The sequence below is a fragment of the Podarcis tiliguerta genome (genome assembly GCF_965153285.1).
Source record: "Podarcis tiliguerta genome assembly, chromosome: 6".
NCBI lineage: Eukaryota > Metazoa > Chordata > Lepidosauria > Squamata > Lacertidae > Podarcis > Podarcis tiliguerta.
In genome coordinates, this window is record NC_139539.1 from 49,392,405 (window position 1) to 49,418,178 (window position 25,774).

The 25,774-nt window shown below is 42.1% G+C and overlaps 1 long non-coding RNA gene across 1 annotated transcript; it reads left to right on the forward strand.

Moving 5' to 3' along the window:
* Positions 1–891: 891 nt before the first annotated feature.
* On the forward strand, positions 892–25,774 carry LOC310680024. The gene is made up of 3 exons (XR_014512617.1): positions 892–942; positions 24,263–24,404; positions 25,403–25,774. It is a non-coding gene; the product is annotated as an uncharacterized lncRNA (long non-coding RNA).

A 25,774-nucleotide genomic window follows, 5' to 3' on the forward strand; every position in this document is an offset into this window, starting at 1 on the left:
AAACCCTCTGCAGTGCCACAAATCCAACTCAATGGTGTAATGTTGGAAAGTGTCAATCACTTCTCCTACCTGGACAGTTATCTTTCCACAAGGGCTGACACTGATGCTGAAATCCAGCATCGCCTGAGCTCTGCGAGTGCAGCTTTCTCCCGATTGAAGCACAGGGTGTTTGAGGACCTGGATATTCGCAGGGAAACCAAAATGTTTGTTTACAAAACTATTGTACTACCAACCTTACTGTATGATTGTGAAATATGGACCACTTACAAACACCATCTCCAACTCCTTGAAGGATTCCATCAATGGTGTCTCCGTAAAAATTTACATATCACTTGGGAAGACAGGTGAACTAATGCCATTGTACTGGAAGAAACAAAGATCACCAGTGTCAAAGCAATGATTCTTCAACATCAACTTCATTGGACTGGTCATGTTGTTCGGATGCCTGAATGCTGTCTCCCAAAGCAACTACACTATTCTGAACTTTAAAATTGAAAGCGTCATGCTGGTGGTCAACAAAAGAGGTTTAAAGACTCTCTCAAGGCAAATCTTAAAAAGTGTAGTATAAACACCAACACCTGGCAAACACTGGCCTGCGAGTGCTTCAATTTGAGAACAGCCTTTACCAAAGGTGTCAGGGGCTTTGAAGACGCTCAAACTCAGGATGAAAAGGAGAAATGTGCTAAGAGGAAGGCACGCTTGGCAAACCCACTGTTCCCACTGTGGAAGGACGTGTGGATTGGCCTCCAAAGTCACTTACAGACTCACTGTTAAGACCATGTTTATGGAAGACAATCTTACTTGGCTACGAGTGATCGCCAAAGAAAGAAGACACAGTTGGCATGTGGCCCATGACTGATTATCGTTGAAGGAATGCAGCCTTGAGTAGAAAGAAAATAGCCTGTTGGTGGTCTATTTGAAAGAGGTTTCATAGGGGCCAAGGTATAAAGTTACAGAATCCAAAATAAGGTGTGTTTTTCAATTATGATCTCTGATTTATGTGTTCCGTAAAACTAGAGTACCTTTGAAATAAGAAATGCCTATCATGTTCCATGAAGTTGGATTGTTGCAGAATAGGAGACATAATTAAATGGACATTATTTAATTATTTGATGCCTAGAAGCAGGTGAGCACAGAGGTGTGCATTTCTATGGGTTGTGCCTTCCAATCAGCTCTTGCACCAGAGTTTTTAGACTTCTGTGAAAAAGAATGTGTAATTATTCCTCGTTTCCCAGACCAGGAAACAAGGAAAGGATGTGAACAGACTTGATCCAAGTCACTACCAGTAAGGAGTAGTCAGCCCCTAGACTTTTTGATTGCCATGAAACACACTGGGTGACCTTGGCCCATTCACTCACTTTCTCAACCTAAACTACTTCACCAAGGCTAGAATAAACTGGGAAAATTTACATCCATGTATTATGTGGAATTATGTGGAGACAAGAAAGTGCTTATTTGTAAAATATTTTGCTAACAGAGCAACCCCAACTTCTCAGATGAACAGCGTGAGGTTTGCCCATTGGTGCCTCCCCAGCAGCAGAGATGAGTTCCACCAGTGGAAAAGGTGCATGTCTAGAGCCAGCCATGTTCCCAGTGGCAGTGGCTGCCATTAGGCCCCCAAACAGGACATTCCCTGGGGTTGAGACTATGGCAGGATAGCCTATGGCCAGCCTGGAGCTACTGTAAACAATTCCACCGATTAGAACCAATGGAGGAGGGGGGAAGAAGAAGAAGAAGAAGAGGAGGAGGAGGAGGGGGGAGGAGGAGGAGGAGGAGGAGGCAGCTGCAGGGAGGGGGTGAAGGCTAAATAGGCCCACCTTCCATCTCCTCAAACAATCCTGGCTAGCAGGAGTCTGCAGAGCTTTGGAAGTGGTGATAGAGCTGCCGTTTCATACACATACAGCAGCTCTGCTTAGGGTTGCACTCAAATTCAAGGAATTTGCTGCCACAAGAAGCAGTAATAGCCACTAGCTTAAATGGCTTTCAAAAGAGGATTAGCCAAATTCTATCAACAGCTATTCCCCATGATAGCTAAAGGGAGCGTCCAGGGTCTGAGGCAGTCTACCTGCTGGAGGAAAGATGGAATTTTAAAAAAATATGAATAGTATTATTAGCATTCACAGCAGTAGAACCTGAGCTTACATATCCTATTTGGGACTTGCATACACCAGAAGCTGCTCCTCCCCAGAAGCATTGGGCTCTAGGAGTTTGATTGTAGGGAATGGGTCACTTTGGGGGTGGGGGAGGCCCAGTCTCAAGCGCTCCACCTCCATGACTTTGGTTTTCACACACATACAAAAGATTTCTACATAGCAACCATTTCTCTTTGCTTGACTCACAAGTCCTTCTTATCTTTGAAATGGGTTGGGTACTTAGCATTACTGGTGATACATAACCTTTCAAAACACCCTCTGAAACAAAAGAGAATACTTGGGTTCATCTACTACCATTATAGCCCCCTCAGAACAGCAATTAACTGTCTCTATGCCGTTGTTTTTAGCCAGCGTTGCCAGCTTAAACTTTGTGCTCTGAAAGAACAGCAAGGCCTTTTGTGAGCATTGTCTAATTGTCACCTTTGAGTCAGTATAACCAAACCACATGTAAAGGCGGGCGGGTGTTCACATTATAAATGTGTCTCTTAAAAACAAAGCAAAGAAAAAACGACTGTCACGTAATATTGCACTCCCCAAACAGAACTGCGTGAGCTAACCATTTATCAGGTGTAGATTAATACAGCCACAAATGCTGTGCCTAGGCAGTGGGGTCAAAATGAAAGTAAAAACAACTAGAAGAAAATGAAATTCAACCTAGAGTGGCCTCAGATTAAAGGGAGATTCACTTATCAAGGCTTGGCAGGTCCTTCCCTTGGATGGAAAGAAAACAATCTTATCAGGAGTAGCATTCATTTTCATTTGTAAGGAGTTTCAGAGGTGGTGGGGGAACTCCAAACTTTGCTCCAACCCAGGGTGGTAACACACTCCTTTAGGGGGAGAAACAGATTGAAGTCCTGAAAATCAAATTATGTATGCAACTAGCTTTTCTGGAGGCTATTAGATTAAATCATTACTTGATTAAATCAAGTAATTGTTCTGATGGAATTTACCTGCAAGTTCAGTCATTGTCGTTGAGAACCATCACTATATAAGAGGCTAATTAATCTCTTTCCTCAGCCTATTCCAAAGCTATCTCATAAGTGTCTTTAGGATTACAGTCCTGCAGTTGGTTCAGTCTAGAACTATTTAAATAAACAGGAAAATAAATGGGGACTTCAGTTGGACTCATGTGACTGTAATGTGATTGGACCTGGAGGCTTCCAATAAGAATATTTGTGTGAAAATTCTGGGCACATGCTTATCAGAAATTAAACCAAATTGGAACTAATTTTGTACTTATTCAGTTTGTTTCTGTCAGTTTGTATTCAAATGGTACAATAATAGAGGCTAAATAAGAATGTCATTCTCTCCTTGGGACTAGAGAGAAGCAACTTAGTGAATGGGTTCTCCCAACATTTGTGCCCTTCTAAAAGCAGTTGCTCAGTTATCCTGCACGGTATGTATACAAATTAATAATATAGTATTTCATAAAGACATTTTTTTAATAAATCAGCATCTAGCATCAGGGTGTAAAATATGCCTCTTTAGAAACCTTTCTCTTTCCCCCGACTTTCTTATTTGTATTAATTCATAAAACTGAAGTTAGAATGATAGTTAATATTGACTATTCACCCTGCTAAAGAGAGTTGTATAATCTACACCTATTATAGTCATGAATCTCCTTTGAAACCTTTAATGGTTAGAGACATACAAAATATCAATTAAAAATTTCCATACTAGAAAATTACAGCACCACCTATTATTAGGAAGAAGATTTATTATTATGGTTATTTTCCAGGACTATAAAAGGCAAACAGACTGAAATGGCTAGAAGGGCACGAACTCTCCTTGTGTCTGTGTATTAGCGCGCACACACACACATGTTCAACTGCAATGTAATCAGACCTCTTGGCATTATGAACTGAACAGACATTACCAAACATATAATTAAGGCTACAGTCTCAAGTAAACCTACAAGCAGTTCAGACATTAAGCTGTATGAGACTTACTTCTAAGTAAACAAGGTTATGATTTGATTATAAGGGTACAGTCCAGATTCCACTGAAATCAACTGGAAAACTGCCATCGATATCAGTGCAATATGGTTTCCCTTTTGGTCTCTGCTGCCTACCCAGGCATGCACACACTTTCATGCAGAAGCACACGCATACTACAGTTACTTGGACTATTCTGTGTTGGAACATTTTCACTTTGATCATGTTCCTTGATGCAGTGGTAGTTCTGCCACTTCACTGCGCATCCCTTCGACTCTTTGTTATAGAATTCACTGGCCCTGTGCATTTCTCTTTATATACCCCTGTTATTTTTAACTCTGCCTACGCAAATCCCAGATCCGGAATGAGCTGCGGCTCAGGGCCAAGGGGAAATGGACACGGCACAAATTTCCTGCCCTTTTTACCTCTCTTCCTCTATAACATGCTAAGAACAACTTTATTTTCTCCTACTCTTAACTTTCACTGTTCCAGGAAAGCTTGCTGGCAGCCCAAATGAGTGTAAGAAGGAAGAGCCCCCAGGGTCCGAGTCCTTCAGATGGAGAACAGCTTAGCCCAGCCAGGCCCTGTGATTGTAGTGTCTTCAAGGGATGTTGAACACCTATTGGATAAGGGATCTGTCAGGACAAAAGGTCAGCCTGTGAAGCAACAGGTACAACCTGCATATGCACTGTCTCCAGGCCAGGCAAGTAGCAGGAGGAAAGCACAAAAGAATAGACAGACAGATGTGCACACATCTAAGGGGGCAGGTGCATTTCAACCTGTCCAAACATATGAGTTGCCTTCCACCCTGCCTAGGGCCACTTGCCATCCCAGCTGCTTCCCCAGTTGGGTGGAAGGTGAACCCATAGGAACAAGATAGCTTTTGTCTTCCCAGGTTAGGATATCTCTTCATCACATTGAGATAATCACTGTTAATGGCATATTAACAGATACGTCCATGAATTGCAAGTATTCAAATTTGCAAGTAAGCCATAGCAGATGTTATCTCTTCGTTCAAGCACTCCCATTACCAACCCAGATATCAAAGTTTTACTACTAATACTGTTCTATAGTACATTTCAAGAGCTCTGAGTACTTTTTATATCTCATCTTAGTAATTCTTACAACCACCCTGGAGGGTAGGCCAAGTATTGTTACTTTCATCTTACACTGACTAGAGTAGTGTCTTTGTACTACTGCATAATTTGCCATGCTTTTGTCAAATCCACTGCATGGTTATCCTGAACCATGAAGTCTTCATAGTTGTCATACTCACATCGGTGGGTGTTATATATGTACACATTTGTTTGCTTGTGATACATTAAGCCAGTGGTTTTCAACCAGTGTGCTGTGGCATCCTGGGGTGCCTTGAATGATGGTCAGGGGTACTGCGGACAACACTGGCCTCTGTCCCTCATTCCTTCCCTTCCTCCTCTGATGCCCTCTCGCGTCTCGACCTCCCAAAGGCTTGTGTGGCTGTTTGTTGCAGCAGCCCTGGCTATAAGCACCCAGGCAAATGGTGCCTCTGGGAGGCACCCCTCTTTTTTTGCAGCTCAAAGACCAGGGGTGGCTGCGGCGGCTGCCCAGGAGACTCCCAAGGAGAGAGGAGAGGAGGCTGAGGGAACAGGGGCAACATAACTGAGCTTCTGAGCCCCGCAGGGCTGGCACAGAAAGAATGTAGTTGGTCAAGGGAGCCATGGACTCAAGAAGGTTGAAAACCTCTGCCTTAAGCCTTTAAGATAATAAGGAGAGCCTTGTGAATCAGGCCAAAGATACATCTAGTCTAGTATCCTGTTTTCTCAGTGGCCATACAGATGCTTATGGGAACCACTTGATAATACACAGAGGTGAGCCCTACTTAAAATCCAAATTTTAAATTAAAATTTAAATCAAGTGAATTAATCACATTCATTACTTGATTAATGTCTGCCACCCAAATTCAGTGCAAATATACATATGATATCTGTAGAACGAGGGTGTTAACCTTTTTCAGACTATGCAGACTAAAGTGTGTGAACTGGCTATTTCATTGTAGTCAATTGCTCACGTCAACTGAAGGCCCCCCCACAAATGTCACTGTTCATGTAAGTGTTTCCAATACGTTATGTCATGCAGTCTTGAGCTGCATTAAATCACATAGCTCAAAACTAAGTGTGTTTACTCACCACTGAATTCTGTCCATATCAAAAGTAAATGGGCATAGGATTGCAACCTTATCAACGGGTGTGTGTGTATTTCACTCCAAATCACACTGTTACAGGTGTATCACACCTGCTAAAACAGCATTTGATGAGATTACCAGAGCTGGGTTAATGCAAAGTTTTAAAAATAATTATCATGACACTATAGAGTTGTTGGAGGATAGGTCAACTATTGCTACAAGCCACAGAGGTTTGGTTCCAAGTCCACTGTCAGAGGCAGTAGGCTTCTGAATATTGGTTGCTGGGAATGGACAGTGCATGAGAAGGAAGAGATTGAGATTCTGCTATAATGCCTGTTTCTCCAGGGAGCTTCAACAGCTCAAGCTGGGAGCTTTTATAGGAGCTGAAGAATCCACCCATTCCTGGATCTCAGCCAGACCCTAATCTGGACAGGCTTCTCCCTCCTTTCAAGTAGCCTCATGTGCAGCTAGTGGTGGCTCTGGAACTTCTGTCTAGCTCCCTGTCTCTTCTGGTGTTGGGGGAGGTGGGCAGTGGTGGGTCTGAGAGCCAGCAAGAAATCCAGGTAGCTGGTATGAGGACCTCCAGTCCTGGGGTGGGATTGGACAGTTCTGAGCCATTGGCAGTATGGAGATATGCTAGGGTTCTGTTGTCCCTGTTCCTCATCCAATGAGATCTCTGGTTCCAGGGCTGGGCAGAGATGGCCCCTTCCAATCCAGAAAGCATGGAAGCAGAGTATCTCCTACATTTTTTTTGGAATTCTAAATGGCTTCTGTTTGGGTCCGTTGGGAGAAAGCAAGAAATCAACAGAGTGCACATTTACCACACCATGATGACCGCCTAGTCCTGATTCAGTTACTGAAGCAATTAACAGAAGGCATTAAAATCCTCAAAAGGAGACTTGACTGGCAGACATTCTTTCTGAATCTATTGCCTTCTCCTCCAAATCACTTCTGTGTATTTTGGTAACACTGGAATGCAGTTTCCCAGCCATCTTTTAATTAATAATGAATTATTATCTTATGGTATCTGGGGCATGGATGATTCTTAGATCTTTGCCGTTAAGGTGGCAGATCAATATTTAAATAAGAAGGACCTTGTGGAGTTTTCCCATGGGATTCCTTTATGAAGATGGATCTTTGCCATGGGTACCTGTGAAGATCATTTGTTCTATGGAATTGCTGAGTCTCTTAGGCGGTTATGTGGCAGTAGTGTGCTCTATACTGCAAGCCATAAAGCAAGGCACACCTGGCTTTCAAACTCAGTAGCCTCTTCTTACTCACCTGCTAGAGATGGAGGCTGTGAGGAATTGCAACAAACAGAAGCTGAATGAAACACATGTATATCCCTGAACATCAGGGATGGATAACCTGTGATAGGACTACAGTTCCTATCATGCCTGAGAATTAGCTATGCTGTCTGGGACTGATAGGTGCTGGAGTCCAACTACAACTGGAGGGCCAACTGATTAGCAACCTCTGCCATACGTTTTCAGTTTCTCTACTGTTTTCCAGTTGTATGAACCCAATAGTTGCTGTGAAAGTTCATTCAGCACATACAGAGTTAAACAATCACACAATATTAACTGCTCAGCTTATAATACTCCTACAGGGCAAGTTATCCAAGCACACACCCACACTATATGTAAAAAAGTTCTTTTAGATAACAACGAGTAAGAAAAACAACAACCCCAACTTAATATCAGACATGTAACATATGCTCGGGCATTCTGTTTGCCCTTCGCAGCAACACACACACACACACACACCAAGTAGACAGCCTTGGTAAGGCACAAAAGGTCTAGAAGGAACAATATCCTTCTCCTGATCAGGGAGCAAGCCGCTTTCAAGTTGCATTACGTAAAGCTTCCTCCCTCTGCTCCAGGAAGTGTCATTTAATTATCCAGCTTTCATATTGGTAAATAGGTTTGCTACACATCACAAAAGGGTTGCAATTTTTGGAAGCAGGTTTGTTCACTGTTCAGATTAGCTAATCTCTTGGGGCTCAGGTTCCAAAACAGTTTCGGTTGCTAATAAGCAAGGAAAAAAATTAGGAACATGCTTTTCATCTTCTTTCTTTTAAGAGATCCATTGCTGTTTTCCTCACTCTCTTCCCACTTTCAAGTGCTTAGCAGGGAACTTTGGAGTCTTCATCTTCATCACCTTCTGCCCATACTAAAAAAAATAAATGCACAAATATATGTCACTGAGTTCATTACCTGAGATCAGTCCCTTTCTTCAGTTTGGGCCATTTTATTCAGTTATACAAGTGTGATTGGCAATAAAATGTGGTTGTATGGAGGGCTCCCATTCAGATTTCTAGCCAGCCCGGCATGCTATTTTCTAGGATACTCTATTTAATTTTGTTTCCCTGGTTTTCTATTTCCCCCCACCATTCATCATTATCTGGGCACTGAGCACTGGGCTGTTTTGGGGTTATAATTTCCCCAAGACGCCCCCTCAGAAAAAATAGTTGTTGTGCTTCTGCAAGGTATGAGATTTTCCTAAGCCTGCTGAGTTCTCTTTGTTGTTGTTGTTTAGTCGTTTAGTCATGTCCGACTCTTCGTGACCCCATGGACCAGAGCACACCAGGCACTTCTGTCTTCCACTGCCTCCCACAGTTTGGTCAGACTCATGTTTGTAGCTTCGAAGACACTATCCAACCATCTCGTCCTCTGCCGTCCCCTTCTCCTTCTCTTTCCCAACATCAGGGTCCTTTCCAGGGAGTCTTCTCTTCTCATGAGGTGGCCAAAGTATTGGCACCTCAGCTTTAGGATCTGTCCTTCCAGTGAGCACTCAGGGCTGATTTCCTTAAGAATGGATCCGTTTGATCTTCTTGCAGTCCATGGGACTCTCAAGAGTCTCCTCTAGCCCCATAATTCAAAAGCATCAATTCTTCGGCGATCAGCCTTCTTGATGGTCCAGCTCTCACTTCCATACATCACTACTGGGAAAACCATAGCTTTTACTATACGGACCTTTGTTGGCAAGGTGATGTCTCTACTTTTTATTTATTTTTTACTTTTTTAGAGTTCTCTTATGCATGCATTATGCCATTTTTAGCTATATAATGCTCAACACTTGGAGGATAAGTTCACTTGCCCTAAAATAAATAATCTTATTCTCTCAGGTAGTTTGTTTCTCATTAAAATATGATAGGTGTTGTTAATATATTATTATTTATTAAATTTATATACCCCCCTTCATCGGAAGATCATGGGTGGTTTACAGTATAAAAACACAAAAATACATAACATAATAATAAATAAAATAATAACAAAGTGATGAGATGGCACGCAGTTTGTTTAATCATTCACTGTTAGTTGGCTTCAAGAATGCTGCTGAGATGTTATGTTGCTATTTGCTTTTGCTTTCTTGTCAGTTTGATTTCCAGCATCCGGTTTGCATTCTTTGAGCTAGACTTTTATAGCAGGCAATTGCTGCACATGTAGCCTGTCCCAGAAGAGGACAACCATTCAAAACCCTTAGTCCTGCTTTAATTCCAAACATGATACTCAGACATGTATTGTAAAAGGGGTGCACTGGCAGGAAACTTGCTGGGGATCATGAATGGGAGAGTGCTGTTGCACTCATGCCATGCTTGTGGGTTTCCAGTTAACATCTGGTTAACCACTGGCAGAGCACTGGGAGGCCCTCTGAAAGGGTGTCTCCTCCCATGTCAAGATCAGCAAGGGGTTTTTGTGACTTCTCCCAGTCAAGGATATATGAAGTGAGGGGCCCAATAGCAGGGCCTTTTCAGTGGTAGCTACAAAACTCTGGAATGACCTCCCTATGGAAAAACATCTTGCTTTGTGGTTGCTTTAATTGAGGAGACTGGTAAAGATGCAACTTTTCCACCAGGAGAGGAAGTACGATATAAAGTATAGGCATTGCAGAATGATGTAATTGTTGGAACTGCTGAATGTTTGCTGATGTTACTTTAGTTTGCTGCTTAAATCACTTTAATGTTTTATATTAGGTATTTATGAAGTCTTTAATTTGTAAACTGCCCTGTGTCCATTTGGTAAAGGGTGGTATAAAAATCTGTAAATGAATAAACAGAGTGCTGGACTGGTTGGTCCTTTGGTCTGTTCTTAACTGGTATATCCCACAAGCCAAACAAAATTGATATATGACAAATTCATCTTACGACTCACTTCTGGCCTTCTGGCATTTTTAGCTTTAGCCAGTCTTCCAAATACTAACATTACAAGAAGTGGGAAACTAGCAATATACAAATTCCATGGCCCACAGGTTTCTTTCCAGTCTTTCTCTTGATCCAGAAAAAAGCACCAGTCAATCTAGCTAGTAATATGCAGAAAAACCAGCAGTGACAGCATCCCACTAAAGTTTTTTTGCAGGGTTACATTAAGGCTAAATCACGGAGGCAGGGTCACAGAGATAGGAGAGCAAGTGGGACCTAAAACAAAATGTTGTAGTAGTGAATGCTCTTCAGGTTTCCAGCCAGACATACCTTCCTTCAGGGTTCTTCACTGTGTTCCACATGAAGGTGTGTGCACACAAACACACACAGGATTCCAAATGACACAATATTCTATTGTCAGTCCTCACTGGTCTGTTTTTAAGGGAGTTTGTTTCATAAAATTTATATGCCGCTTGTTGGGGGGGGGGAACTCCTCAAAGCGGTTTACAAAAGATAAGTTGGCCACTTAGGTTTTTTGGTTTTCTAATTACTTCTGCACACCTTGAGGTTCTTCCTTCCTCAGCAATGCTGATGTCTCCCTCTTGTTTCTCAGTGCCTTCCTTTGGGCTGTCAGTTATCATCATCTGAGGTGGCTGTTAAAAGGAGAGCGTATCTGCTATCTGGAAGGGCATCTTAGGACTGCCTCTTGAGCTGGACAAGTCATGCACTGAAATTCTCCTCATCCCCCTGCACAGCACAGAAGGAGAAAAAGATGGTCGGGATTCTGAGGCTTTCATAGAAGGCAACAACTAGATGACTAGAAACGTGTGAGGAAAGCAGCCAACAAATATTTACTTTCACAGGGTCCTGATGCTCTTAAGAAACATTTTCTTAAGAGAAGTCTCTCAAAATTCAAATACTTTCCTTCTCACAGTTTGCTTTCTCAGAACATTTTCTTTCCATCATCCCTCATGGTCAGGTTGATTGGATATGTTGTGTGTGTGTTTTATATGTATCTTAAAGCCACAACAAATATTGCATTAGGGTTTTTTTTATAGGTATAAAAAAATCCCTGGCTGTTGAATAGCAGGTGTGGTCCTCACTCCACGCCAAAACCAACAGTCACTGTGTAGCAAATAACCCTATGAGCACAACACACACACACACACACACACACACACACACACCAGAGAGATGTCAGTCAGAGAGAGAAAAGCAGGCAGGCTTCCTAGATAGGACTCATAGGCTGTGTACACATTACTGTTTACTCTGGTTCAAATGCACTCCCACAGCTGGCTTTTGAATCCGTGTACACACGACGATACTCATGATACTCACAGCTATCCTGTAGTTTCTTGAAAAAGACTGATGTTTGACATGTTTCCCTTCAAATTAGCTTCAAAAGGAAAACTTAAGCCAAGTTCACTTCACAGTTAAGCTGAGGTGTGTACATTTGTGTGTGTACAGATAACAGCACATGTATAGATAGCTGGCACGTGCATGAATAGGAGTTTAGAGATGGTTTGCAGGGACAGGGTAACTGAACAGGAAATGTGCATTGGGTGAAGACATCTGGTGTGCACAGCAATGTGCAAATGTGACTTGAAATACAATGGGGTGGGGGATGGACAACCTACCTGTATCTTAAGTTGCTTAATGTGTGTACACGTTACCAGATTAACGTGCAACAAGGCTGTTTTTCCCTGCTGCATTCATTCCAAGTTGCATTTGCATGTCACTGAGCACATCAGAGAGGGGGTAGGAATGTCTTCACATGATGCATATGACCTGATTCGTTTCCTTGCCCCTGCAACCCCCTCCCCCGGAATGCCTATTCATGAACCTGTGCATACACAATAGCTATCTCAAATATACACACCTCTGTTTAACTGTGAAGTGAATGTGGCTTAAGTTTTCCCTTTAGATTGAAGGTGATTTGAAGGAAAACAGATCAAACAGCAGCATTTCTCAAGGAGACACAGGATAATTCTGCATCGTGGGTAATAATGTAGGTACACGGATTCAAAAGCCAGCAGTGGGAGCACACTGGAACCAGAGTAAACACTAATGTGTACACAGCCCACAGTCAGTTTGGAGATGGTTTGGGGAGAGTTAAGGACTAAAGGTAGAAGCACAAGCTGATAAAAGCTGTCTTGGGAAACTGCTTTGTGAAGTCTTTCAGGAAATCGCTTGTATTTTTGTGCTTTAAAGTATGTAGGTGAGATGGAGAAAATGGAAGTGCCATGCCAGAAAGCTCAGTTCCGCTTTTCCTCAGAATCAGCCTTCAATTTATATAACAGTGCATAGAGGCATCCAGGATGTTGTCGGTGCTTTCCAAGCATATGGGGACAACCCTTGCTGTTATCACCTGCAAATGATCACATCCATGTATGCGCTGTCCAAACAAAACTAAGAGTCAATACCACCCCAACCTTTGCCAGCCTGGTGCCCTCCAAATGTTTTCATAGCAGGGTGGTTCTGTGCTGGCTGGGTCTGATGGGAGTTGTAGTCCTAAACAATTGATTGGTGAAGGCTGCCTAAACTCTAGTAGTAACATAGATTTGGTTCCCCATTTCACTCACTAACCTGCAAGCAGTAGGGAAAGTATAAGTTTGTTTGTGTGTGAGAGAGTGTGTGTGTGTGTGTGTGTGTGTGTGAGAGAGAGAGAGAGAGAGAGAGAGAGAATAAATTAACTCACTGACTGAGAGTGTGATGGGTGATTAAGTGCTCAGCAGCTAATTAAGGCTAAAATCTTATGCACTGGGAGTAAGTTTAATCGGACACAGTGGGACTTCCTTCAGTGTAATCATGTTTAAGAGTGTGTTACCTTCTTCAGAGAGGATAATGCTGTTATAGTACAGTCATTAACATGTTTAATCATTGTAAAATCTCAATGTATTCCGTTGGGCTTATTCTCAAGTAAGAGTACATGGGATTGTAACTAAAATCTGCTGCAGCAAAAGTGGCTGTATTATCATCAGTTGCAGCTGCTGCGAATGGACACCTTGCTAATTTCTACAGTTCAAACTGCTGTCAGACAGATAGCTACCAGGGCCAATTTAAAGTTAGAAGCTTCACAGCTATTGTGTTGTACGCAACTATCTTTTACTCAGAGTAGACCCTTTAAAATTAAAGGAGCTAAGTTAGAGTCATGGTCATAAATTTCAGTGGATCTACTCTGATGAAATGTTAGTTGAATACAACTCATTATCAGCAGCTCACCAGATGGTAGTAACTTTCCGTTTTAAACTGTTGCAAAGTGAGCAGGGTTCAGCTACAAGCATTTGAAAGTAGAGACGTGGCGGGCTTTGGGAATGGTGCGGTAAGTACTAGGCATTTGCACTGGTGATGAAAATCCAGAAGAAAAGCACACACACCAAACACCCAAGGCAGATTAGAGTGCATTTAATTGGTTTTGGTGGAACTCACTTCCATGGAAATGTGTCTAGGACTGGAGGCAGGTGAATGAATACTGCTTTGTGTTTCTTCAAAGGCAATACATATAAACCCTCATCTAAGTAGGCTTGTATCCTCCTGCTTGCATTTACATAATTTTAGATTCCTGGGTGCACTGTTGTAGATTTCTTGGAAAGATGGTGGGAAGGAATTGCTCTTTAAGAAGAGACTGCCACTGTCAGAAATGCTCATGGCAAAGGGGTGTGCAGAAAGCCCTGAGAAGATTATTTATAAACACAGCCCTGACTACTCCTCTCCAGGTATTTGCTGGAGGAATTGCACACCCTGCTGCAAACAAGCAAATATTAAATCTGGGGAGTACCAGGCATGTAAACACAGTCCTCTGGTGGGGCAAGCTGCCAGCCAGTCTCAGTAGCAGGCAGGACGTTTCCTGCGTAAAATGATTTGAGTCCTGAGGCACTGGGATTTTGCTGAAAATGTGTGAGGGGGAGGAAGCAGATTGTCTTTGCTCTGTGTTGAAGGGGTCAAGCCTAGTTTAGGGTACAACGTATGCATTGCTAGAAAAGAGGAACTGCATTGCCCACCTCATAGAAAACAATGAAGAACACAGACTTGTATAAAATTTGCATATGCTAATATATATGCATATGTGCACATTTAACAGCATTTCCTGTCATTTAAACAGAAATGCAACCATCTTACCATAGTAAGGACTGGGATCAGGGGACCTGTGTCTCTGTTCAGCCAGCTGTCTATGGGATGTTGATCGCCAGCTTCAAGGCCTCTGTGCTCACTTCAGTTCTTTATATGTAAACCTGACTTGGACTGGGCAGCTCTTCCAAGAGGACGCCTTAAAATAGAGGACTGTGCTCTTGCCAGTCCTTCAAATAGAGGACTGTCCTCCATATTGTAGGACACAGGGACACCGTAAGGCTGCCTAGTTGACAAGGCTACATTTCAAAGTGCTGGCCTTAACATCTGAAATCACTGTATGGCCTGGAATCAGTGCACCTCAAGAACCAGCTGCTCCCACCTAAACCAGGCCAGATTTTGGATCCTATTCAGAGTCCCTTCTTTGGGCCCACCTGCCTTCAGAGACAGGACTTTTTTGCAGCGGTGTCCTGGCTTTGGAATGCCGGCTTTATGGCATTCCATAATGATAACTTTGTTACCTTTTCAGCATCAGATAATGACCTTATTATTTGCCCAGTCCTTTTAGATGCTGCTTTAGCTCATTTAATCATACTCAGGCTTATATTTTTATTATCTCAACAAACATGAATTCAGTCTCACAACAATCCAAAGGGGATACTTATAAACTTTCTAAAGCAACTTGTTCAATTCCCAACCCAATAGAATATTCTTTCCAATAGTCTGTTCCATTGGAACAGAGAAAACTACCTTCTTAAGACCATTGATCCATTTAGTTCAGTGTTGTCTATCTGGCAGTGACTATCAAAGGCTTCAGAGAGGAATCACCCCAGACCTACCTGGAGATGCCAGGGACTGAACCTGTGACTTTCTGCATGCAAAACCTGCCCTCTACCATGAGCCATTGCCTCTCTACTAAAAATGGTATTCCTAGGCACTGGCAGTCATTCCCTTAAATACTAGCTAGACCTGACACGATTTGGCTTCTGAGATCAGAAGAGATGGAACTTGGATAGCTGCTTTATATTGAATCAGACCATCGGTCTAGCTAGCTCATTGCTGTCAACCCTGACCAACAGTGTATTTTCTGGGTTTCATTCAGGGAGTCTTTCTCATCTCTTCCTGGAGATACCAGCGATTTAACCTGGGACTTCTGCCTAAGCATTATTTCATGCTCATGGGTGTGGCGAACAGTTCTCCAGTTCTCTATAGCCGCCTGCTGCATTTGAAACTGCTTTCAGTCATCTTCCACTTTTAGTTTCTTTCCTCTAAATAAAGTATGCTGCCTGGTTTCTTCCACCTGTTTCTTTTGCAGCCTTTCTTAAAGCATGAAAGGGCCAGTCACTTGCTAATACGATGCTCCTCTCAGATGAGATGCTGCTCTCTCTGCTAGAGGTCCAGCACCGAGGGCCTTCTGGCGGTTCTCTCACTGCGAGAAGCCAAGTTACAGGGAACCAGGCAGAGGGCCTTCTCAGTAGTGGCGCCCGCCCTGTGGAGCGCCCTCCCACCAGATGTCAAAGAGAAAAATAACTACCAAACTTTTAAAAGGCATCTAAAGGCAGCCCTGTTTAGGGAAGCTTTTAATGTTTAATAGGTTATTGTATTTTAGTGTTTTGTTGGAAGCCGCCCAGAGTGGCTGTGGAGACCCTGCCAGATGGGTGGGGTATAAATAAATTATTATTATTATTATTATTATTATTATTATTATTATTATTATTAGTCTGAAGTTGTTTATTTTCTATTGGGGCCGGGAAGACAGTACTTAAGATATTAACTTTTGGTATTTGCAGCTTTCTAGCAGCAAGTTACTGAGAAGGTACTTGGTCAACATCTTCCATTCAACTCAAGCATCATTTATATGCAATCACACCCAGAAACATAAAACCTGCCTCCATACTGATGCAAAACACTACAGGTCATGGCACACAGCCAGGGTATGGGAGGGGGGTAGTTCCCAGGTTCTGGTATAGGTAGGGCAGTGTTACCTTATGGCCATACTCCTAGAATCATTCAGAGGTGAGTCTCGTGCTGTAGCACACCCAGGGGTGTGTGGCAGGCAGATGGTGCACTCTGTAACTCTGCCAGTCTCAAAAGACTGGTGCAGGGCACACACCCTGCACACAGCATTGTCTGACCAGGGAGGCCCCATGTTTTATTAATGCGGGAAGGCCCTTGGTAGCAAGAGATGCTATATTAAAAGCCTTCCTTATCTGGGGACTCCTGGAGCAAATCAAGGCAGCCTAGCTAACTTTGAATCTTGCTATATTCTTTGTGATTCAGTTGAATATATAGAAATTTAATTAATAGCAATAATAAAAATGTGAGAAAGTTGAGTTTCTGTCATGAGAGAACCATATATCCCACCAAGCATATTGATTGGACTAGATGTCACTAGATTTTAATTTGTACGCTGCTTTTCCACAGAAGGGATTGCATCGAAAGCATCTCACACAAACAAGAATGTCAGCACTACATGATAAAACATGTTAGCAAACACCCATAAGCATTTCAATGACATTTCATTTCAAAACAAAATACTGACATTTCAGTAATATGGCAGTAAGTCATAGAAAATAAAATAAAATCAAAGAATTACCTGTCATCTCTGATAACTCTGAAAAGAGATTTTGAATGTAAAAACTTGTATTTGTGTTTGGCAAATGCTGGTAGGGGAAGGGTGGTGGCTCAGCTTTAGAGCACATGCTTTTTCATTCAGAAGGGCCAAGTTCAATCCCTGGCAGCTCCAGGAACGGCTGGTAATAGCCTCTGTCACACTCTGGTGAGCAGCCGCCAATCAGATAATTCTAAGCATGATGGACCAATTGTCTGACTCAGTATAAGGGAGCTTGCTTAAAGTTCCTCTTGCTGTTCTCTAACTGAAACAAACAAACAATTTCTTTGCATATGGTGTTTTAACCCCTTGTTTATCCTCCCCACCTCTGTTCCCTCAAAAAACCCACAAAAACCAACCAACAAACAAAAAAACCTAAGGCTATTTCTTCAGTTATCTGTATTATGTAAATCTACATCCCCCCCCAACTCTGCAAGTTATTTACAAATGCTTGAATGGCTTGTAATCTTTTCCTCCCTTGTTCAAAAATAAATAAAAATGATTTATAAAAAGGAGAGGGGGGGAAATCCTTCAAATGAAGTACAGTAGTCAACAACAACAACAACAACACCTCAGTATAAAGAAGTGCCACAACAACAGAGAGGGCCTCAACTGGAGTTTGAAAAAACACAACAATGAAGAGGTTTGTAAACCACCTTCCAGCCCCCTTTTTATTTTTGCCTTTGACACTGTGGCTACCCCTTAGACAAGGGACGTTTTCGGTATCTTAACCAATTATCCCTCTCATCTCATGATGGGACATGGGATTATACCTTCACTCTCTATAGGAAGACAACCTCTGTGTACCAAGAGAAGACACTCGGAGAGAGAGAAGGAGAAAATTACGAAGAGGCTGGGATTTTTTTGTTTATTTATTGGATTATTTAGCTGCCCCTCACCATAAGGTCCCCCTCACCATAAGGTCCAAGGATGGGTTGCAACATTAAAATAGTATGTACAAAATTAAAAACAGTTAAAACAATTTACATCAGGATATTGACTATCAAAACCAGTTAAAAGTGGTTTTATATCAGAAGAGGAGGGTAGGTCCTAAAATGTATATTGTATCTGTCAGATACAGTTTAAGACTAGCAAGTCCTGCTATTTCTAGGGGTTGAACTATGAAGATCTTGATTCCATTATTCTTGTCAGGGGTGAGAGCAATTTAATGTACCCCACAGCAAGTCAGTGGTTCTGCCATTAGAATACTCTGAGAAGCGCCCCAAAGTAGCAAGAAACTCTTCAAATGTTTCTCAATTTCAGTTAAGGCCTGAAATGTGTTCATTTAGAAAATTACTACTAGAGTTGTCTGATGTCCTATTTTTAAAGGACAGCTCCTGATATTAGAATATCACACCCTCCTACTCAAGATGTGGTGAGGGGAATAAATCACCCTCTAATTCCATACAGAAGCTGTCTTTATCCTTGTCTCAATTTAGTAGGAATAGGTTTCTGCGGCATTCCAGCAAGGGGGAAACAAAACAACCTCTAATGTTGCCTCTCCAGCTGGGAAGGCAACATCTTTCTATCAGAATATAATGGAGATTTCCACCTCTCTTTGGTCCAAAATGATCTAGTACTGAAACACTAGCCTACCCAGCCAGGAATCCAGGCAAAAAGAGGATTTTTCCACCAATATTTTAAATAAATCAGAACACCACGAGGTATTTTGCCTGGACGTCTGCCCTCCTCATGCCTCATTGTTTTGGAACAATATGAGCAGTTTATCACATGTTGTCCTCTAGCCATACAATTCCACTTGTCCATTAAAAACTGCATTGTTTGGAGGGAAAAATTATAATCACAGCCAGCAAGGCTGGTGAAGACAGATATTGTGTGGCATTTCAGCTGTTGCACTTTCAAATGGAATCAGGGGGTCCTGCAGATGTTTTCCATTCTACAATGCTGGTGATCTAAAAGGAATCCCTCCCTCCAGTGTTGTAAAAACAAGGGATTTGAACATCAAAGAGTATGGAAATGAAAGGTCACATGAAGAATCAAGGGCAGTTCTGGGATCCAAATACCTCCCCCCTTCTTCAGAGGTGGCTTGGCTTCATAGCAATACCACTTTCCTCACCTGATACCTCTAGAGGAGGGACATATCATAGCAATTGCTGGGCTGAGCCAGAACAAGTGCCCATACCACAGAGAAATCTTTCTCCAGATCTAAAGCGCTCCTGAAAAAATGAGGTTCCACATCCAGTCTTTATCATTACCAGTTTAAGAAGTATCAGGTAAGGGTTGCTTCCAATCAGAGCAGATTATTATGGACTAGATGGACAAAAAGCCTGACCTGGTAAAAGATAGTTTCCTGTGTTCCGTTAAAATAAACATTTGTTCTGTTGATTTTAATCTTGGTTATAGTGTTGCATGGCACCCCAGTCTCTAGCAGTGCAAGATTCCTGGTGTTCCAGACCAGGAGGTTCTGGAGGTTCATGTTTCCTTTTGGACTGTGGTGTCTTTATGATATATGCTTTATTTACACATCTATACAACCTGAGCCTGCGAAGGAGGGGTTCACAGCATCAACACACCCAAAAGTTATTGTTTCTCCCATAACCACAGCCTTGGATTCAAATAGAATCCAAACATTTCTTTCACACTTTGCCCCGACTTTCTCTCCAGCTTGTTGCTTTCCTTCTAGGTCACATCACTGCTACTTTCAACTCAAAACTCTGGCTTTGTCTTCTAACTAACCACGGGCAGCCCCTCCCATTTTCTGTCTCACACAGAGCCCTTTCCTCCATTTCCCTTAATGGCCCATCACCCAGGCTGTCACCTCTACACAGGAAGCTAGTGGCTTATATGTCAACACTTGCTGGATTCAAGGGACAGGAGAATCTCACATATAGCCTTCTTCTTTGGCAATCACTTATAGCCGAGTAAGATTATCTTCTATAAACAGTTTTAACAGTGAGTCCGTAAGTGCCTGTGAAGACCAATTCTGGATCCACATGTCCTTCCACAGTGGGGACATAGATTTCCGAGCGGGAGTTGATCATGGTGAAGGTTTGCCAAACGTGCCTTCCTCTTAGCTCGTTTCTCCCTTTCGTCCTGAGTTTTGAGCATCTTCAAAACCCATGACACCTTTGGTAAAGGCTGTCCTCCAATTGGAGCGCTCGCGGGCCAGTGTTTCCCAGCACATAGCCTACTTCCTCCCTAACAAACTCATAACAATATTATTATCCATTGCTGGATCAATGAATTTCATGGGAATAGTTGGACTCACCTATTTAAAAAGCCATTTTATACATCCTAAAGTGGCTACCTAGCTTTTTAATTTGTTGTTGTTTTCTATTTTGTTGTTTTTAATTAATTAATTAATTAATTAATTAATTAATTAATTAATTGCAGGCATGTAGAGTGACAGCTGCTCTAGTGCTGTGCCTAAGAGACATGAGTTGCAAAGTCCTTCCCTACATTTTGACTCACATCCTTGCCTTGAACTTTCTCCCAAGCCTTAGGCTAACCCCTCTCTCTTTCAGTTACAGACAGCCCCATTCCCATCTACAATGTATGTGGATTCATGATATCCCTGCCCAATCAATGAGGTCTTTGAGAAAGTCAATTTTAGCTGTCCCCCATGGCTTGTATGCACCAGGAGTCCTGCATTCTATATTGTGGTCCCAAGTTTATGGAACTCACTTCCAGTTGAGGTTCCAGACAGACCCATTTGATAGTATTCAAGCCAAATATTAGAAAAAGGAATATCAAGGGAATGCAATTTCCAAAGAATTTTTTTAAAAAGGAAAGGAAAGTAACACCAGTGGAATAACTCTGTTAGGGCCAAATGAAATGTCAGAAACAGTGAGCAGGTTTTCAAATTTCCCAAAACTCTTTTTCAGGCTAGGAAATAGACACATTAAACAAAAAAAGCAACAGTAGGGGGAGATAAAACTGGAGCGATGGAAAATCCTCTGTCTGCATTTTGCCAAAGTCTCAAAGATAGAAGATTGGTGCTTTGCAGACTTAATTAGGTTAGACCTCTCCTTCTGAAAGCAGAAAAGCCAAGCTATCAATTATGCAGATCTGTCTCTAATCTGTTATTCAGATTAAGATCAGACCAGTTAGTAGCTCATGGCAGAGTCTCTTTGTGTGCGACAGAGGACTGGCTAATGATGGCAGTACTTTGTGATCAACCTGAATGTTAAGTCAAAACATGTGAGGAGGTGTTAATGGGGAAATTCTAAACAGCAACTGAGTAGTGACTCAGCCCAGTAGGAATGCTTTGTATGGATGCTGTTGGGAATAGTGCTGGAGGCCCAGGGGAATCTCATAAAGTGCAACCCTAAACAATATTCTCATAATTAAGTCCCATTGATTTCAATGAGGCTTACTCCCAGATTTATAAAACAATATTCTCATAATTAAGTCCCATTGATTTCAATGAGGCTTACTCCCAGTTTATAAAATGTTTGCAAGTTATATCATAGTTTCCCTGTGTGACATGTGTGACGGCACTGATCTTAGTAACTGGGCAGGTTGTTAAGGAAGAAGGCACTACAGTGGTACCTCGCAAGACGAATGCCTCGGAAGACGAAAAACTCGCAAGACGAAAGAGTTTTTCGTTTTCTGAGTTGCTTCGCAAGACGGATTTCCCTATGGGCTTGCTTTGCAAGACGAAACGTCTTGTGCCTTTTTTTTAAAACCGGCAATGCATTCCTATGGGAAACCGTCAATACACAGCGGTGCTTCACAAGATGAAAAAACTCGCAGAACGAAAAAACTCGCAGAACGAATTAATTTCGTCTTGCGAGGCACCACTGTATTTTAGATATTTTAACTCTTTTGTGTATATGTAGTATAAGCATCTTGAGTTGGGCTAAAAAGCAAATTGACAAGCTGAACAGAATACTTAGTAGCCAGATAGGTCACCTGTTCACAGTCTTTCTGAGTCTATTCTGAGATGTATTGCATTATTCAAATTAGCATATGCAAAATTTATGTATATTATTACTATTATTATTATTAATGAGTCACTTTCCATGAGGCATTTCCCCCCCGCAAAGGCCCACTCTTCCATCATCTCCTGAGACAGACACATGCCAGCAACAATGAGGCAACCCAAAGTGATTTAAAATATCTATGTCCTCTTTTCTTCTTTTTCATTTTTTTATGATGCATTTTGTCTTCTTTTTTGGTGGTGTGGAAGTAGCCACTGGGTTCAGTTGATCATTTGCTTGTGATAAATACTGCAGCAATGCTTCCAGAATGTAATTTCTTTTTCGTTGTCTTCTTCCAAGAGAGAGACAGGCTTTTACATGTCATAGGCATGTGGGAAATCGGTACTCATCGAGTTCCATCTCACTCATTTTGCCTACTATGATATGAAGCTGATCAGCTTAGCGTGGTTTAGCATCCCAAGTAGGCTGATTTATATCTCCAAAACGAAAGTGCTGATTATGTCAGCAGGGCCAGCAAAATACATTGTGCTACTTGAAGAAGAAGAAGAAGAGTTTGGATTTGATATCCCGCTTTATCACTACCCGAAGGAGTCTCAAAGCGGCTAACATTCTCCTTTCCCTTCCTCCCCCGCAACAAACACTCTGTGAGGTGAGTGGGGCTGAGAGACTTCAGAGAAGTGTGACTAGCCCAAGGTCACCCAGCAGCTGCATGTGGAGGAGCGGAGACGAGTCCACCGCTCGTAACCACTACACCACACTGGATCTCGAAGCAGGTATATCAGCCTCCTCCTCCTCCTTTGAGAGGTGTTACTTCCATATATGTGCTGGTGCATTAGCAGTGGTGGCACAGGCATTCAAGACTTCAAACAACATTTGCAGAAGTATTCCACCTACATTGTCAGAGACAGGCCAGTTGCTGGGAACAAAAATGGGGAGAGCACTGTTACTTTCAGATCCTGCCTATTAGGCATCCAGCTGGCCACTGTGAAAACAGAATGCTGGACTAGAAGGGGCTTTGTTCTGATCCAGCTGGGCACTTCTTATATTCTTAATGGCAAATACTGAAGTTTCAATGTAGCAAATAGTGAAATTTTAAACAGCTATTCTCTAGGACACCCTTTCACACAATTGCATTCTTTGGCTTGCAAACAAAATGGCAGCCTATTGGCCAAATGTTGCATAGGCAACATTCCATACAGCACTTTAAGAGCCCTGCTGCCCTTTGCTGCAGCAGCCAAGTGGTGGCTCTCCTAGAGGCCACACCATAATGGATTGGGGGTGGGGGCAGCAATACGCAGCAAGCCATCAGCAGTTGCAGCTCACAGCCCCATGGGCAAAGCAACAGCAGAGGGGCTGGGGGGCACTGATCCATCACCTCTCACATTGCTTAATGAGGGACCCACCCTATATGCCAGTCTTTAGATATTTCTATAGTAGAATGCCTAAGTACTTAGTTTCTATCTACTTAGTAGAATGCCTATGTACCGGTACTTAGTTTCTCCTTTATGATGGTTATGTAGCAGTTTGCCCTATGGGGTGTTTAGGTCTTGGTGTGATTAATGTATGTGATGCCAGATTGTATTTTCTTTATTCCGTGCTTTTATGTACAGCTCTTTTATTGTATTGATTTTAGTGTTGTTTTGTATCTATTTTATTGTATGGTGCCATCTTTTTTGGAGGTGCAAGGCCTGTGAGAAAACCTCTTCTGTAATGGCCCCCAAACTTAGAATTCCTTTCTTATACAGGTGCATCAGGCACCATCTCTTTGCAGCTTTAGCTTGTGGCTGGAGATGCACCTGTTCTCCTTGACCTTTCTCTGTTGAAATGTTATTGTCAGTGCCTCTCTGGTATGTAATGGCATCACACTGCAGTTCACTTGGCCACAGACAGGTGCTTTTTGCGAAATACGGTGTGACCACAAACTGGGCTCTCAGAGCTGCTGGATCATCGCATCAGAGTTGGAGGGCGAGACAGAGACAGTTGGGCAGGTGGCCCCTAGAGGGTTGCAGAGGTTTGGCAAGTGGGAGGTGTTTCTTTGGCAAATTCTATTGGGAGGGAAGGGGCTTTGGCAAGGAGTAAAGATTGGGGGCAGGTGGCTTTGTAAAGTGGAGTAGATGGGGGGTATGCAGTGTTGGGAAACAAAGCAAAGAGGGGCCACAGCCGCTAGTATGTATGTGTGTGTGTACAGAGAGACAGACAGACAGACAGAGAAAATGTTATGCTGTTGTGGGTGGGGTTATTTGATTTGTTGCGTTGAACTGTGTTATATTTTGTATTCTTCCATGAAAAGTTTGACCTGCTACATTGGAGTGTGTCAGGCTGCTGTTAAAGCTGTAGGAGCAGAACTAAGAAGAAACGAAGAAAAGAAAAAGTGGCAACCTTCCTTGGATGGGGAAAACCCAGCAAGCATCCACGTGAGAGGCCCTCCCAAGGTGAGTGATGCATCATCAACATAAACACCAAATTAGAGGCCTGAGCCTGTGGCTGAGACAGCCCTAATTACAAGTGGAAATGAGCCTTATAAAAAAAATAAGAACATGACAGGGTTTCACAATCCCTGCAGCAAAGAAACCAGGAAGAAAAGACAAAGGGTTGCAGGTCTACATTTTTGTCTAGCAGGAGCTTCTTTCAGATATTTCATTGTGCTATATTTAACAATGAATAGTAGATTTCAGTTACTATCAAGGGTAATTTATATAACTCTTTGGAAACGTGCAAAGAATTTTAGCATATTTATTTTGCACTGCCCTCAAAGTAACTTTATGAAGTAGGTTGCTCTTCCCTTTTCACAGGTAGGAATAGGTTCTTTTGTTCACTGTATAAATTCTAAATTAAATTGCCGCTGTTATCTGTTGCAATTCATTTAAGGATCTCTTCTTAGGTGTAGTAGATAAGCTCTTGGTGAAACATTTTGCATGAAAAAATAACCTGATAAATAGAAAGTAAAACTTGATGAGTAGATTTTAAAAAGGAAGAATAAATAATCTAATGTTATTTGGTAGTCTAATGCCAAAATAAGAAGGGCTTACAAGATAAATGAGCAAGGAACCTGCTTTCTACATAGCAAGATCTTTAGGCCATCTTTTTTTAACTTCTTCTCTCTATTTGGAAATCAGACTGTCTGCTGAATACAGGAAAGTTGCCTTATAGAAAATTGAACTGCTGGTCCAACTAGCTCAGTATTGGCTACACTGATTGGCATCAACTCTCCAGAGTTTAATTGAGACCTATTACATTGTTTAGCCACATAAGGAGACAAAAGGCTTTTCCAAATATCTGTTTTATTTAACAATAAATCCGTTGTCACTTTTTACAGGGGTCAAAAAAATAGCAAATTTATTTGTGGACAAACTGCATTTTTACCAACAATAAGCTGCCAGCACATGCTGTTTCTGGGCAAATTTCCCACAACCATTTTTCTCCATTACAGACTAGAACATCATGTGAAATGTGGTTGTATCTGTCATAGGAGCCTTTCGGTGCGTGCCAGTGACATCATGACTGACCAGTGACATACTCTTCCATGGCTCCGATTCACTCCATTTTCAGAACTTTTAAAAAAGGTTGTGTAGAATTGAAAATAATTTTCCAGAACATTCCAGAAGAAGTACTAATGTAACTCTTCAATAGTTTGGAAATGGAAAAGCAAATGACAAGACTATCTTCACCCCACTGTACCCTGTAATTTTGCAACATGTTCCTCTGCTTTTGCGTAACTAGGGGATGCGCTCCCCTCTTTTCAGTGCTGGAATCAGTGTGTAACTACTGAGGGTGAATGTTTTAAAAGCCCGAAGGAACAGAC